We start from the raw sequence: 18,385 nt of genomic DNA on the forward strand, positions 1-18,385 counted from the left end.
AAAAAAAAACAAAGGTGCTTTTTAGGGACATGGTATTAAATATTCACTTTTTCTCATGGATGGTACAACAGTCTAATACATTTGCAGTGCTATCTTGCTGTTATTCAATTCATTTTTTCTTTGAAAGATGAGGAGCAGAACCTTTTTAGATGTTTACTTACTTACTTTTGGTGATATTTCTGTTCAACTGTTGTTTTTTTTTTTTTTTTAGTTTAACTTTTTTTGTTTATTTAGATTTTTAAGGATTCTTTGTATAGTATTTTGGACAAGCATTCTTTCACAAATGTGCCTTTCTCCCCTTCTTTTCTTTCTTTCTTCCATTCTTCCTTGCCTTATTCTCTCCTTTCTGTCTGCCTCTCTCTGTCACTCTGTCTCTCTGCCCATCTGTTTCCCTGCCTCTTTGCCTATCTCCCTGTCTTTCTGTCTCTCTCTGTGTCTCTCTGTCTCTGTCTCTCTTTCTCTCTGTCTCTCTCTCTCTGTCTCTCTCCCTTCTTCCTTCCATCCCTCCTTCCCTCCTTCCTGTTGCTGGATATTAAACTGAGAAAGTGAGGACTGCCTACATGCTTAGCAAGCACTCTAATACAGTTCTGATTTATGTTTTTAAAATAATTTTACCAGTCTGTGACTTTTCTTTGGATTTCTTGACAATGACTTTCATGAAACAGGAAATTTGTGATATTAATTGAGTCCAAATTTGTCTTAGTTATTTTTCTGATTGCTGAGATAAAATATCTAGTAGCCAAAGTTAAAGGAGGTAAACCTTATTTCAGCTCACAGTCATAAAGGTTTCAGTCCATAGTGGGTCCATGGCTGGCTCCATGGCTGCATGATATGGCAGAGGGACATAGCAAAGGATAAATAGTGCATGGCACAGCATGAAAGGAGATATTGAAGCAGCCAGCAGAAGCCGCAAAATCAGGACTTTCTTCTCTACCTTTACATTCCACTCACGCTGTTGCCACCCATAGACAGATGGGTCTTTTATTTATCCACATTTTCACAATTTGATCCAGCCACTTTCAAAACTGGAAATCCTATGATCACATGAGACTTTGGGGGGCCATCTAGAAACAAGCCATGACTACTTCAATTTCTTTATATATTTATTGTGTCTTTCATGTTATATCTTAAAGAATATTGCCAAACACATTGTCATTTATATTTTCTCTTTACATTATCTCTGAGTTTCATAGTAAAACATTTAAGTTATGTCTGTGATTATTAAAAATATTATCTTTTCTCCGTCCTATCAAATTGCCTTCTCTTTTGTCAAAGACAGCTTATTTCATTCATGTAGATGTACTTCTGAAGTGTCTGTTATAATTTATTTATTTATTTATTTAATATATTTTTTTTTTGCAATCTTTCACAAATATTCCAGTGTCTTGCTCACCACAGCCTTGTAAGATGTCTTGAAGTTGTATTGTGCTAGTCCTCTGAATTTAGCCTTTCACTTGGAAAAGAGTTCTGTTAACTCTTCTATCTTTTACTTCTCCAATGAACCCATTGGTTTTTCAATATCTGCAACTCAGTATTCTGGAAATTAAAATGAGGTTCAATTATACTTCTAAGTCAAATTAGAAATTACTGGAACTTGAAAATATTGAGCCTTCTCATACATGAACAGTGGATATCTCTCCTTTTATTTAGTTCTTAGATATTTTGCAAGACAGTCTTGTATTTTTTCTCATATAAATTCTGTAAACTGTCATATTTATATATAAGTATTTCATTTTGGCTGATGTTAAATAGCAGTTTAAAATTTCACATTACTCTTGTTCATTGCTAAGTCATAGGAAAGTGATTTTATATATAAAAATAGCACTCACAAACTTGCTATATTCTTTTGTTTTAGGCATTTCAGGTTGATTCCTTGGGATTTCTACAAAAGATATTTATATCGCTTGTGAACAGACCTTTTTCCTTCCTTTCCAGTCCATACATCCTTTATTCCTTCTCTTATCCTTTTACATTAGCTAGGACTTACAGTATAATGTTGATATGAGAACTGTAGAATTTTCATGGAAATTCTTTAAATTGAGGACATTCCCCTCTATTCCCAGTGACTAGAGCTTTTTAAAATCATAAATATGTGTGGATTTTCATATGATTTATCATTAATTATTTTATAGATATATTTATAAAGGTAAATCCTAAAGAATCATTTATTTCACATTTGTTTTGTCACTTGGCATTAATTTAAAATTAAATTTTAGTTACGTTTGGTGGCTATTCTTTAAATGATACTTTTAAGAAAAGTTTTCTTAATCGCTCATTATTAAGGTTTTTCTATGTCACAATGTTCATCAATGGTACTATATCCTGGTCATTTTTAAAAACAAATCCAATTTTGAAAAGTTAAAAGGACATTTTACTCTTTATCTGTTTTGAAACAGTGAAAGTTATACAAATCCTATTAGGACCAGCGTGTGTTTTAGTTTCATCCCTGTTTACAAACTGTTATTACATTTCATAATGCAAGACATTTTCTTGGCATGTTCTTTCTCCCACCTTCTGCAACCGAGGTAGAGGTATTCAAACTGCACTGTGACATTATGTCTACAAAACACCACAATCTGAAAAGACAAATTTAATAATAATAATAAGCATAGCTGTATTTGAAATATGAGTATTGAAACAATTATTTCACAAATATATAGAGATTATTAGACACTCTACACTGTTATCTACGCTAGTCTTATATTCATTTGCTTCACAATGCATTTGTTTTTCTAATCTTTTATTTGCTCATACATTCAATATTTTGTTCCCTTACTTCATGTTTATTCTTTATTTCTGTGTTTTATTTATACAAATTGGTCATGGGTTTTTTTCTCTTTCTGATCCATCAAATTTATGTTATAATTGAGTTTTTCATCTCTTTTTGAAATATTCTTATGCTTAGAATCAGTAATACAATTCTCTTTCTACCTCTATGACTATTTATTGAATGTTTAATAATCTTTAATATTCTATCTTGCTTTCTATATTTTTTAAAAATTTTCATATTCTCTAAGCGTTTTTTATACTATTCTAATATTTTATTTTTTTCTTAGATTTTTCTCTACTAATGATTTTTATTTTTTAATGACCTTTTTAAATTTTAAAGACAAAAGAATGAAAACAGATTGACAAATACACCGACAAACTAAACAACATAAAAACAATAAAAGCAAAACAATTTCAGATAAGGTGACAGGAAGTTAAGAGTGGTTGTTGTATTACACATTGCTATCTTCAGATTGCTTACTTAGATAAACAACTATTGTGTCCACTAAAGATTTTAATAGCAGGTGATACTCTTAATTTTAATTCTTTATGTTCATGTTTATACTAAAACCATTCTTATTAGCAGCATATGTATATATTGAAAATTTGATAGCTATATATTACCATTTCAAAATCTAATGCACATCATATCATTCATTCATTGTAGTATTTATATGGAGTAAATCCTTTGCTAATATATAAGTGAGCATATGTGCCAGAGTATTTTACTTGTAAACTAAAAGTGATGTGCAGAGATTCTAAGGTGCATTAAAAGCATTTGCAATGTAATAAATGGATAACATCACATAGTAACTGAAAAACTTTGGATAATTAAAGACTTTTAAAAATATGTAATACATAATACATGTATTTTAACTAATAGAATTTTTCTGTGCATTGGGCAAACTTGGAGTCTTAAAAATTATTTTCACATTTATTTTACTTTTTCAAATTAAAACAATTTCTGTGTTTCAAAAGATCGTTCAATACCACACTTATCCCTTTACATTGAAGCATATAAATTTGTTGGATTTTAATTACCATTGAGTTTTCTACACTATGATTTCAGAAACATAAAGGAGATTAATTACAGGCATAAATTAACTCAATATTAAGAAAAACTGCCACTTCAGAAGTTAATTGTTGAAAACAATTCTCTCCCAGTATGCAAAGGAAGATATGGAAGTCAATAAAAAAGGCATTATCTCAATAAACATGACTCAGTTCATGGAGTGAACAATGTGTGCTACTGCTTCTGAAGCTGAGCTCTCTGAGTACGTGCCTAAAAGTTTAATGCTTCTGTCAGAGCTAAATGAGTAAAAATTTAAAAAGAAAAAGAAAATAGGCATGAAGAGAAAGTGCAAATGTATGAATGAAAAACTATTTTAAGACCACAAATATATCCAGAATTCAATATGACAGATTTCCACCAGCAGATATACTTAAATTTATCATCAGTGTTTAATAAAACATGAGCATCTAAGTATCCCTGAAGAAAACTATTGAATTCCATACATTCTCAAAAGACATGTTTCTACAAGATGAATGGTAGCTATCTGTTTTGTAACCAGGTGTAACTGTAAGTGAAATAGCTTTTTCTTTTCTAGTGCAGGGAGTTGAACTCAGGACCTCATGTTTGCCAGGCAGATGCTGTACAACTGAGCTAAACCCCCGGCCCCGTGAAACAGCTTAACTACTCATGCCAGTATCCATCCTGAGTAAATGATTACCTTTTGTAAATGAATATAAATGTCTCCTGCCTTAAACAACCTAAAATGATTTTCTATTCTATCCTGCTATGAGAATGGGAAATCTAAGATTTTCTTTATGAGCAGTATTTACTTTTCAAATATAACATCTGTCTTCAAATTTTTTGGTAAGTTTATGTTTATGATAGATAATGAATACATTTATTGTAGCGTATTGCTACACACACATAAGAATTTTAATCCTTTTTACTCCCCTGCCCTAGTATTCCCATTTCCAGATCACCTTCTGGCCTCTACAAAGTCTACCTCTCTGTTTAATATAATCTTCTATTTTGACCTTTAATTGATATATATTTTGTTTCTTATATAAGAGAAACCAGGCAATATTTAACTTTCTGTTTTTCTGGGTTTTTTCACTTAGCATTATGGATTGAATGTGCATACTTTTTACTATAAATGATTTAAATGTATGCTTTTTATGGCTTAGTACTTTGAACACTAACATCAATACATGTTGCAGTTGATTTCCTCACAACAGAATCGGTGTTTATTATATTAATTAATTAGTTTTAAAAAGTCTAAAATTCTGAAACAGAAATCATCAAATTCTATATTAGAGTTGATGAAAATCTATGTATAAAAAAAGGACTTTTTCACGATGATTGTTCCTACAATTAAAAATGACAAAAAAATTTACTAATCAAAAACTCCACATAACTCTTACCTAATATTAGGGAAATAAAGAAGTTTCTGTTAGAAAGACAGAAGCAAAGATCATATTTAGATTACATGTGATAAATATAGAGATACCTATTAGATAAAATATTGAAAAAAATCTAAGAGTGCAATGCCTATTCCTCTTATTTTTCTAGAAAAATAGCATCATCAAAAATGAAAAAATGTACTTATATCAATATGTATAACGATATTTTTAAAATAATGAAGTGAGATAAAAAATTTTAGTTGTAATCCTAGGAAAAATGTTAGTTTTTGTTAAAGTGAAATTCTACCTTCTCAACATTAATTTTTTCCACACTCATATCATTGTTATTGACATTACTTTCATCAAAATATACACCAGTGGATTTTAGGTTTAAAAAATAATTTACATACAATTTGACTGACCAATTTTAAGGGCATAATTTTATCAAATTGACAAATGTATATAGTCATATAAAAGTGCCTATGACAGTGACACAGCTTTGCACATTTCTGACACCACCCAAATTTCATATATATGTGTACGTGTCATTCCCCTATCTCTTAGCTTTAGTCTAAACACTGATCAGTTTTATGCTTTAAATCCCTGTTTTATCTTTTCTATTACATCAGAGAATAATATTTCTGTTTAGTTGACTTTTATTCCAATTTTTTTAACTTTCTCTAAGTTAGCATTATATCTGTGAATTTTACAGTCAGCCAATAACGAGTCAAATACTATACTTAAAGAACTTGAGCCAGCATAATATTCACCCTTTATCAGTGGATCTATGTACAGATATAACAGGGAGTGTATTCAAATTTAAGAGACTATTCATGTCTTCGGTGGCCTGTATATGTTATAAATTTTTGAAGTTTTGAATATACGTGAAACTTGCTTACAAGTGAAGGAGAAATGTATTTAGACCTATTGACATTTTATGTCCTTTCTGTTAGTATATGAAGCCTCTCAACCTGTTGTGGTTTTATAATGCACTTAGGTCCTTTCTAGTATTTTTTTCCCATAAAGTACATACTTCTGTATTAGTTAAGGATATGGTTTGGTTTTTCTTGGTTTTTTTGTTTGTTTGTTTTTCTCCGGTACCGGGAATCGAACTCACGACCTTGCGCTTGCCAGGCAGGCACTTTGTTGCTGAGCTAAATCCCCAGTCCCCTGGTTAAGGATATGGGATAGCTAAGTTTTTTGTTTTTTGTTTTTTGTTTTTCATTGACTCTTTCCTTTCTAAAACCCTCATAATTTCCTTTATTTATTTGTCTTGCAAGTGCCTCACTGAGAACACAACTTCAAGAAAGTTGCAGGTTTTCTTTGATTAATAGTTCTGTACTTTTTCCTCTTCTGTTCCAAATAAAATCAATCTACTCCAGCAACTTTGCTTCTGGGTTTTGATCATCAGATTTGCATTACTACACGTATCTTGCTGACCATGTTGGGTTGTGACATAAAGGTAATATTGTAGGAGGCAATGAATCTTAGCATATTATTTTGGATAAAATAGTTTTGGTAAAAGCCTACATGGTACCTTGGGAAGCCTCTTGGGACAGTGTAAGAGCTAATTCCCCAGATCAACACTGTCCAGGAATGTCTCCCATGATAAGGGGGCACCTAGGCCTAGTTAACCCTCCATGACCCTGCCTGGGCAGTTCCATCTCCTGGCCCTAGGTAAACACTGTAACCATAAAGGAAATGTATGGTTATCTAAAGGGGGACATATAAAACAGAGTACAAAAAGTATGTAACATTGTGGTTGGGCTCATGACCGGAGCTGGCCTGGTTACATGGCACAAGGAAAACAACATGTGGCCAGGGCTGTAACATTCCTTTCTGTTACCATGGAAACCAAAAATGTGTATAACCTGGGAACAGACAGACAGGTCCACGCCCACTTCCCGGACTTGGAAGTCGGGATGAGAGGTGACCAGTCTAAATTAAAAACTTTGTGTGTTCTCTTTGGTTTCTTGCGGAATACAGCCCGAATTTTTGCAGTAACAGTATTAGGCAAGAGTAACATAGATTCCTTCTATGTATAACGCAAATTTATCAAGTTTTTGGAAATAATTGCTTTGAATTTGTTATTTTCATTTATTTGATTTTCATTCATGAAATGTTTATCTATTCAAAGCATTGATTGTCCAATTAATGGCTATATAAGGGTACCTGATGATAAGGAGGCTTTATTCAAATGAGAAAGGAAGTGATTTTCAAACTTGCATCGTATACGTTATCACAATACATTTTAAAGAGTAGACAAAATAAGACCAGATGCTCACTTAAAATGTTATCATTAAATATATTCCAAACGTGGGTATATATGCCAATTTCAGGACATTTAAAAGGATAATGGTCATGAGGAGCATTAGAACACAATATTTGTCTACATAAGGTCCATATATAATATTAATACACATTCTAGTAATAAATGTTGTAACTGAAACCTCAAATGCTTTCACTATAGATGGTGCCAGATATGTAAATGAAGTAAAAATTGACAGCGGCATGAATTCCATGCCTTATTCTGAAGATATCTTTAATCTCTAGAATCAACATCAAAATGTAAATGAAAAGGCACATATTCTACTTACCCTTTGCATACAGATAATTACTAAAACACCATAAGAAAAATAAATGAAATACAGAAAATATTATCAAACGTAAAATAGCTAGTAAATTAAAATTGAACTAAAAATTAACAATCATAAAGGCTATAAAATAGTAAGAAAACAGAAAAGCTAAAACAATTTATTGTTAAGATACTACTTTAGATAAATGACCATGAAGGGAGAAGAAAAAAATATATATATAAAAATGGGCAGGCAATCAGATATATAAAGCTGAAAATAAAATCACACAAATGGGTATAAGTTATCCTATTTAATTAGTAAACTGGAAAATGACAATATGATAGAACCTCAACGTCATAAAAATACTTTCAATTAGGACCAAAAGAATGACATTTTGTTTTATAAAAGTCGCACTAATTTAATTAGCTACCAAAAAATTTCCTTGAAAACAAAGTTCTATAAAATTACATGGATAATTTTATAATATATAATATTCAGTTCATTTGAAAGCTTCCAAAATAGAGAATATTACATATATTAAAATAATATAAAAACTGTTGCAATTTTAATGTATATTACAAGTAAGTATCCATGCTATGTAGCCTATCAAGGAAGAATGCATGGGTTCTTTTCACTTACATTGATATTTGTTAAAATAATTTTAATTAGATTATTTACTAGCTTTTAAACTTCTTTTAATATACTAATTTTTAAATTTTCTTTTTATATAGTCTTATCTCTTTCCTTCAAATTAGTCAATTTTTTTTGGTTTAATAATGAATCTGGACTTCTGTCTCTTTACAATCACTTGTAATTCAGTTTTCAAATATAATATGTCCTTCTATACACAAAATGATGAAAACCTTGCTTTTACTCAAAAATGTTCACAACCTTATACTGAGTAGAGTTATTATGGACTTTATAGGGAAAATATTTATTAATTCTCCTGCATGGTCCCTACTACACAAATCTTATTATGTACCTCAAAAAAGGTTGTGGAGAGAATCGAACGACACGGTGAGCCCAGCTCCCTGTGTATGGTTTCCTTGTCACCTCTCCAGTCTGCATCCACGGTTAAATGTTAGAGCATTTTCTTCATATTTCTAATTTTTCTATATTCGCTTATGTTCTTGCTGATTTTTGGGCTTATGAACATTCAAAGATTGCTTATATACTTGAAAGCTATCATGTTTAATATTTAATTTACTTTTTTCCCCATTTATGAGGATCTGTCATCATGATTGTTTAAGGTGGAGATTCTCTAATAAATTTGAATTCTTGGTGTAAGAAATTGTGGTCATTAATGAATTTCCACATTCTAATTGAAAGTGGGATACCATGAAATTGACTTAATTATTAAGTTAAACTTAACATTGAAGCAGAATGAGAAAGATGACTCCTGAGTTACGGAGAATAGAAGAAAATTCACAGCCATCTGTTTAATGATATTGGTCATAATCACTTCACTCTCTCGTGTATATCAAGTGCAATAAAATAAAGCTATGCTGGCTAATGCACAGATGATCTCTCCTTAGATGAATGATTTCCAACTCAATAATGTGCAAAATCAACTTTCATCATAATGAGAATATAAAATCTCCATTAAATGTATGCCTTATAGTAACTGCTTAAGTGACTGGATCAAAGAAAAATATTATACATGAAGATTTTAGAAAGAAAATAAAATCTCCCATCACACAGATACACTATTTAGCTTACTATATGTGTGGATATTCAAGAAGCTGAAATATTTTGAAACATGTCTTTGAGCTCTAGTAATAATTATTTGATATTTTTGAATGCATATTGAAACTTTCTCCACTGGAATTAGGTTTGGTAGTATGTATTTTTATTCATTAGTATATGTTTGCAGTATATTCATTTTAAAAATCATCATTTATCCCATTCCCACCACCTCCCTCCTTCTTCCTGCAATTACCTTTTCTGCCTTTTCTTTCTGATTGACATTGTTAATCTTAGCTCATGTTTATGACAGGCGATGTCCATATACATTGAAGGTATTAAGGTCCTGTACATGGCAAGTTTCACCCCACCAATTTCCCTATTCTCTCCCTTTCCCCCACCAGCCTTGGTCCTCTGGACAGCTGCCCAACTGCAAGAGATCCATCCCCTTGTCTCTTTCTATCCTTCCTCTATATTTCTCTTAGTTTGTACTTTGCCTTCCTCAAATGAGACATACCATACAGCATTCAAACTTGTGTGTCTGATTTACATCATTCATTATACTTTCTAGGTGCATCCATTTTCCAGTAAATACCTCGAATTTCTCCTTTATAGCTAGGTGGTAGTCCATTATGCATGGATGCCACATCTTCTTCATCTAGTTATCACTTCGTGGGTACACAAGCGACTTTCAGGATTTAGAAATTGTGCTGCTATAAACATTGTTATGCATGTATTGCTATAGTATTATGTCTTAAATTCTTTGGGGAAGATACCTGGAAGAATGATAACTGAGTCATATGGAATTTCTCATTTTAGTTTTTGAGAAATCTCCATACTGATTTCCACAATGGTTGTACTATACTAGTTGACATTCTCACCAGCAACGTTAGGAGGGTCCCTGTTATACCCCAGCCACACTAGCATTTGTTGTGTTTTGATTTCGTGGTGATTACCATCATTGATCTAATCCATTCAGTACTGTTGCTTATAGAGCAGAAATGACTTAAAGTAAAGTATAGCATTTGGTCCTCTCTTACATAGTTTGTGGTCAAGTTCTTCCTCAGAGAAATGTAAAATTGCCAAGAGCATTCTATATTGAGGAACCATTGTTATTTGTGCTTGCTTTGATCCAGAAATAGGACTGTGTGTCCTCATCTTTCATGGGTATAAAGTTTAATTTAGTGACAATGATGACAGTAAGGATATTACTGAGGTAGAACCTCTCGGGTCGAGGGACCCGGCCCCGTGGCAAGCGGCTGCACGGTGAAGAAAGAGACACCGGAGACCAGGCTGATGGCGCAGATCTACTTTATTGTGGAAGTACCAGGCGTTTTATAGAGCAGGCTAGAGACGTGGCAATGGAGGAGGGCTAGGGGCGTGGTTTGGAGGTGGTACTACTGCGGGGGGTGGGGGAGGCGGTGCGGAAGTAGGAGAGCAGAGCGGGACAGCCTAGACGGGGCGACTCACTCGTTTGCCGAGGACATGACGAGTCTGAGTTTGCTCAGACTCGCTCCTCCGCCACGGCCGTCAACCAGACCTCTGGACCCATTTTTCCCACAATTGACAGTTGGAATCACTGGTCTGTTTTGTGTTGTATAGTTATTAGTGATATATGTAAAATAGTTCAACTACATTCACATATGCCAATTAACCTGAATGATTTGTGGGAAAATTCTCAATAAAACATTTTAATATTTTCTAAAAATAAACTCAAATTGCATATTTTGGTAGTGTGTAGAGCTCAATAATCATCCTTCCAGAAATTTTTTTCTCATTAGATGGCTGAAATACAACATAAAGGGAAGTCTATTAAAAAAATAAAATCAAGCCATGTATGTTTAAAGTCTCTTAAATTTTTAAATGAAATTTATATTAAATAGTAAATAAATCCTAAAAATTGTACATATTATTGGATAATGATTTATTATTTTCATATATGTGTATACTGTGCAATATTTAAATCACATATGCAGAGTTCCTTAAACTTTTATCATTTCTCTACAGTAAGATCTTTCAAACCCCGTTTTGTTAGCTCTTAAAACATAATACACTACCATTGTCTGTAATTACTGTACTATAGCACCAGAGGACACCTTGCTCCTTCCTAACTGTAAGTTAGTATTAACAGATGCAGTTTCCATCATCCACCCTGTATTCCCCAGGCCTTACTCACCATATTCTAGTCTCAGTACCTCTGAGTTATCTTTCTTACATTTCACCAATGAGTGAAATCTTGAGTTACTTCTCTAACTTACTTTCTAAATAAAACAATGCTCAGTTCCATCCACGTTGTTAAATATTGCATTTCATTTAATGGATGAATAATATTTCATTGTTCATATGTACATATTTTATTGATCCCTTCATCAATTCCTTAACACATAAGCTGTTTCAATTTATTGGATATTGTGACTAGTGCTACAAGGAACAAAAAAAATGCAAATGCATCTTTGGCTGACTTATTTCCTTTGGGTTTATACCCACTAGTTGAATTACTGGGTCTATATTAGTTCTATTTTTAATTTCTTTAGTAGCCTCCTACTCTTTTCCATAATGGTTTTCCTAATTTACATGTTTATGGAGAGCGTGCAAGAGTTCTTTTCTCCACATCAATATCAGTAGTCACCTTCCAAAATTTTTTTATAATAGCCATTCTTATTGGAGAGCAGTGATATTTCATTCGAAGTTTAATTTGCATTTCTCTGATGATCAGTGATTTAGAAAATTTTTTCACATTCCTTTTGATTATTTGTCATTTTTAGTATATTTTAACTGAGTTATTTGTTTATTTTTAATTTTGGGAAGTTACATATATATTCTGGATATCAAGCCATGCCATGGGTATAATTTATAGAATTTCTCTGTCTCTTGATTGCTTTTTATTGCATTGATTTTTTTCTTTCTTTATGAAAACCATCTTTTTTATATAAACCTAAGATTTAAGTTTTTATCTGAATATTTGGAGTCCATTCCTCAGATCAATTTTAAGAAGTTTTTCTTTTTGTTTTCTTCTAGTGGTTTTTTAATTTGAGGGTTCTGTATTTAAATCCTTAATACATTTTGAGTTAATATTTCCATAAGGTATGCGACAGTTCAATTCCATTCTACTGAGTATGTATATGCAGTTTTCTTACTACCAATATTTAAAGATTGTTCTGGTCCTAGTTCATATTGAAATATATTTCTTCATAAAAAAAATGTGATAATTAAAAATAGATAGGCAGACTCATAAAACATAATAGAAAATATATAATAAGATCCAATTAACATACATGTACACTCAGACTCAATAAAAGTGACATTTTAAAATCTTAGGAAAGACAGACATTTAAAATTTTCTTGTGTTGATATAACTGGTAGCACTAATAAAAACTAAAAAGTTAGTTTATTTTCCAGTTGTGCACAACAGTTAACTGCAGAGAAATTAGAGGTTTGATGAGACAACATAATTTTTTTCTATTACTTTTGCAAGGAGAAAGTTACCTAGATATAATTCTCTCTTCAGACATAGTAAAAGTTGATGGATTTAATAACATAGAAAGAAAATATAAGGAATGTAAATGACAAAAGCAAATTAAAATAGCAAGTTTTAAAATAAAATCAGTATCTGTAGATGAGATATTTTATAATATGAAGTAAAGGGACATGAGTAAGAGCTATAAATCAAATTTAACAAAAAAATACACTCATCAATGCCTATAAATGGTATTGAAAATTACAAGCACATTGAAATTTTAATTTTTGCTCTGAGGCTGGCATCATTTTATTCATCTCATGTGACAATGGAGAGGTACTAGATATTTAATATTTTTGTAAGAAAGCAAACATCAGTTAACCAGAATCTAGCATTTATATTTAGACATTGATTTTGAGTCAGAAATCTCACTTCTGGAAATATATTTCTATGTTATACTGGCACCAACATAAATACACAAGTCTATTCATTGTGCCACTACTTGGTATATAATAATACAATTTGAAGTGCAATAAAATAATATAGTAAGACAATATATGAAATATCTCAATATATTTCAGTGTTTATTGTAAACTTCAGATTATACTTAGTGTTGATATTACATGACAACATGTAAAAAAGAAAAAAAAAATATATATATAGTGGTACCTTGGTTTAAAAACTTAGTTTTAACATTACTGAAAGGAACAGTTAATGATTACTTATTTGATCTATCTTTCATGTCTTTGTTTCCCTGAGAAACTGCTTTGAAGATATCAGTATGTAATACAACAACCATTGTTAATTTCCTACCAGTTTGTCTGTAACTCTGTGTTGCTTGTATCGTTCCTATGCTATTTTATAAATGGACATCTGTTTGTTAATATGTTTTCCTTCTTTTATTTTTAAGATAAATTGAGGTTAGTGTAATTATTTTTGTTAAATTTGATTTATAGCCCTTACTCATGGCCCTTTACTTCATATTATAAAATATCTCATCTACAGATACTGATTTTATTTTAAAACTTGCTACTTTAATTTGCTTTTGTCATTTACATTCTTTTATTTTTAATCTTTTTAATTCCTTCTTTTATTTTTAAGATAAAAACATTTGAGGGATGATAGTTCCATTTGTGTTTGCATGAAGAAAATGACTGTGGTCATGTTTTTCACCCAAAGCAGAGTTTGCAAAGGGAAGTTGAATAATTTTGCTGAACACTTTTGCAAACTCAAGTGTTCATGAACCAGTATATATGGTATACAGTGTTTGTGTGTGTGTGTCTGTGTACATATGCACATCACCTGTATGTGGAAGGAGAAAATATAAAAGGGACAAACTAAAATGTAGATCTCTTTGATTATACCTTGATTTATAGGTGCAATTTCTGGGCAACTATGTATTTTATATTTGAAAAAGCTGCTATGCTAATCCTTAAAAACTGGTGGCTCTAACTTTATATTGGCATAAACACATGATAGGAACTACAGTGATCCCTCACCTATCATGGGAGTTACATTCCAGAGGCCCTCGCAATAGGTGAAAATCAGCGAAGTAACAGTGTTACATTTATTTTATTATTTATGTGTATTTTAAGGCTTTATAAACCCTTCCCACACTCCTATAAACCTTTCTCACTCTCTTATTAACTTTTCCCACACTCTTATAAACACTTCATGTGCTCTTAAACACTTTCTACACTCTTAAACTTACATAAGTTTAACAACATGTAAAATTCTATATGGGCACTCACCAGTTTAGTGTACTACGACTTGAATGATGAAGATCATGAATTATGTAGCCCTGCAGTACTGACGGCGATGAAGAAGATGATGATGAGGTGAATGTACTTCAAGGCCAAGGAGAGCGTGGATTTTGTGACTTATAAATAAGCCCTGGCTTTATCATAACACCTGCAACATTCCCACACCTAATTTTTATATTGTTTTAAATTTTTAGGCAAAAATAATTAAAATCATAAATATTGTATAAATATCTATATATGGCAAAATCCCACAATATAGCAAAAACTCTGCGAAAAAGAATTAGATATATTATATTTAAAAACCCACAATAGAGTGAAGCCAAAATAAGTGAACTGTGATATAGCGAGGGACAACTGTATGAGCAGTGATGCTAAAACACAGAAAGCTGATTAAAATTCCCAGTGCAACACACATTATGGGTAAAAATGTTAAAATTTAAAGCATTTCATGTCAACATGTTATTTAGCTTTATTATTGCGATATCCACTGCATTGTGAAATGGTAATTGTGTAAAATATGTTATTGCACGTATATCCAATTCCAATGTATTTTTTACACTGGAAAATGATAGATAAGTTTTTTTAAACCTCAGATAGTCTTACATTTGAAATGGAGGTGTCATGGTTAACTTATGAAGAGTAATCTAAAATTTTGTTTTCTCTTTGCTTTATTTAATTACCACAAAACCAACATTTTACTTAGCAAATTCATATGACTGTACTATTTTTAAAAAGAAAAATTAAAATTAAAGAAGAAAATTGTTTTCAATTAGGCAAGTGTACCATATAAAGTAACAAATCAATATTTTCAAATAAGTCAATAGAGGAATGAACCAAAGATTTATTCCTACATTCATAAATGAAGTTCACTGAATTGTTAATAAGGGAAGTGTTAGTTAGTGAAGTAACTGGCAAACAGATAAATAAGGAGTAACAAGTAACATATTGTCATTCTTTTTACCACCAATTAAATGTTGACGTGTATAACACACGTAAGCGTTATGTCCACATTAACAGAGGCACAAATTACAAGTATAAATGTGTCACAAACCCATCTCCATTATTATACAGATATTGAAAGATACTTAACAAATAGAAGGCTATGATAAGATAAAATACAAATAAAGTCATTTCCAACACCTGGGTTGCAAAAATTATAAGATAAATTACCAATAACTCAAAAGCTACTTTGTAAAATGAGTGGACTAGAGATTTGTGACATATTAAGTACTTGTGACTGATAGAGCTGTTCCAATCCTAATGTGAAGAAAATAGTTTAAAAGCATCTCATGAAAAATTAAGTAAATTTTAAATGTGTTTAGTTTAGTTTTTCATTTTCAGATAATTACTGATTCACATTCAATTGTAAGGATACAAAGTGTGATTAAACAGGTATCACAATAAAAGACACACTGCCATTAAGCCCTCTAAAAATTTATCATCCTGGCTTCTTATTGAAGCAGATCTAGGTAGCCCTCTTTCAATAGCGTCATTATGACCCCTAATTTCTACAGCTATTCCACATATTAAAATTGGCCGGTATAAATTCCCCACCGTGTTTTTTGGTTTTTTTGTTTGTTTGTTTGTTTTTTCTGTCTTTTTGAGGCAGGGACTCTCTATGCAGTTCGGGCTGGACTTCAACTCAATTTGTAGCCCAGGCTGGCCTCAAACTCGCAGTAATCCTCCTGCCTCAGCCTCCTAAACGCTGGGATTAAAGGTGTGTACCACCACATCTAGCTTCCATTTTGTTCTTCTTCAGAATTATATTCATTAATCTTTATACTTCCATGAAATATTGTAATTGGGATGTTAATATCTATTACTATTTTTGGTTAAAATTTCACAAATATTATATAATACATTTTAAAATTACATCTTAATATTTTACCTTTGAGTCCAGCAATATGTAATATTTTTATTTTATTTATAAATATTAATTTTTATTGTTTCTTGAAAGTTTTTGGTATTCTGATTGTGCATCATACACATGACCTGTTAGGTACTACCTCAGATTTTCATCAGGGGGATTTTGTATTGTATTTTTACCGTAAGTGTTCATGTACTCATTGTAGTAAATACAACTGATTTGTGCTTTATCTTGTATCCTCCAACACTACAAAACTGGTTGATTATTTATTGCATTTGCTTTTCAGATATTTTGAGGTTTTATACTTAGACATGTGTGACCTGCCAATAGGAAGAGTTTTATTTTTTCTACTATATTTTACATGACTTTTAATTTATTTTGGTGCATAATGGTCTAGCTAGAACTGATACTATGTTGAATGAGAGACATAAGAAGAGATACCCTTGGCATTGCCTAAGCATAAAGTCTTTCAGTGCTTTTAGTATTAAGTGAAATGTTAGCTGTAATGTTATAAACGCTTTAGGCGATTTAATTTTTTTTTACAAATTGAGAAAATACTGCTCCATTAGTTTTTTTGAGTTTTATCCTAAATAGGTATTTAATTTCATCAAATATTTCTTTTCTACATAGACTAAAATAATTATGATTTTTACATTTTAGTCTAACAATGCTGTGAATAACATTGATTTTCAAACCTTTAAATATCCTTGCATAGCTAGAATAAACACCATTTGGTAGTAATAGGAAAATGTATACGAGTTGTATATATTGTCATATATTTAGGGAAATAATTTGCATATGTTCAGGAGGTATTGTGGGCTCTATTTTTAAATTGTTTGTCAAGTTCAATATCAATGTAGGTTCAGTTTTATACAATGAACTGACAGTGCTCTTTTTAAACTTCATATAATAAATAACAAAAGATATATTTTATCATTTTATGAATAACCACATTTTATGTAATCTTAAGGTTGATACTTTAAATGAAGATGATATGGTAGTGTTTTAAATAAAAAATAAATAGTTGGATTTGGTTAAAAGTAATTTAAGTTAAGAGGTATATAGAAAGATAATTGTGACTTAAAATTTGTTATTAACTTAAACGGGTATATAGTTTAATTCTCTCTGTCTCTCTAATTCTTAGTGTGATTAATTTTTGTCTTAGTGCAATTTTATATATTGCTCCTCTATTTTATATCATTATTATGTTATATCATTTTGCATGTTATTGCTTAATATTATTGGGTGAGTGAATGAAAAATCATATTGACCACACATTTGTTTGAAATAAAAGGCCATATCTAAAACAAGTTTTCCCTTTTATCTCTTTCTTGATATTCTTTTTAAAATACACTACAAGCAGATAAAGGAGAAAAAGCCACATGGCATCTGTCACTTGTGTTGTATTTTCTAAACACCATTTAATTTCTTCTCATCTGTTGTCAGTCTCTTTCAACGAGAATAAACATGACAGATTCATGTTTGGAGGACACAAGAAATGAGTTTGTCACTCAGTCCCCAAATCTGTCTTGTGTTTCAGAACACAGAGGTGGAAGATTGCTGTGAAGATTGTTTAGCTGATAAAATATTCTAACATTATTTGTTGCTACTTTGTATTTTTAAAATATCAGTTCTTAAGTAGAATTATTCAAGTTACAATTATATGCATGAAAATAATTATCTAAGTCATATTACATATATCTGAAAATTGCTTTTCCAAATATTTTTAACTTGTTTCCTCACAATCTTTAAATTGATAAAAGGAAGGCAAGTTGCATAATCCTAAGGTATAAAGACACAAGATAAACATTCCCCTTCCAAAAGGAAGAAATATGGGGATATAAGAGATGGACTAAAG

The sequence above is a fragment of the Chinchilla lanigera genome, unplaced genomic scaffold, assembly GCF_000276665.1.
Source record: "Chinchilla lanigera isolate Chin_1 unplaced genomic scaffold, ChiLan1.0 scaffold00008, whole genome shotgun sequence".
Taxonomy (NCBI): Eukaryota; Metazoa; Chordata; class Mammalia; order Rodentia; family Chinchillidae; genus Chinchilla; species Chinchilla lanigera.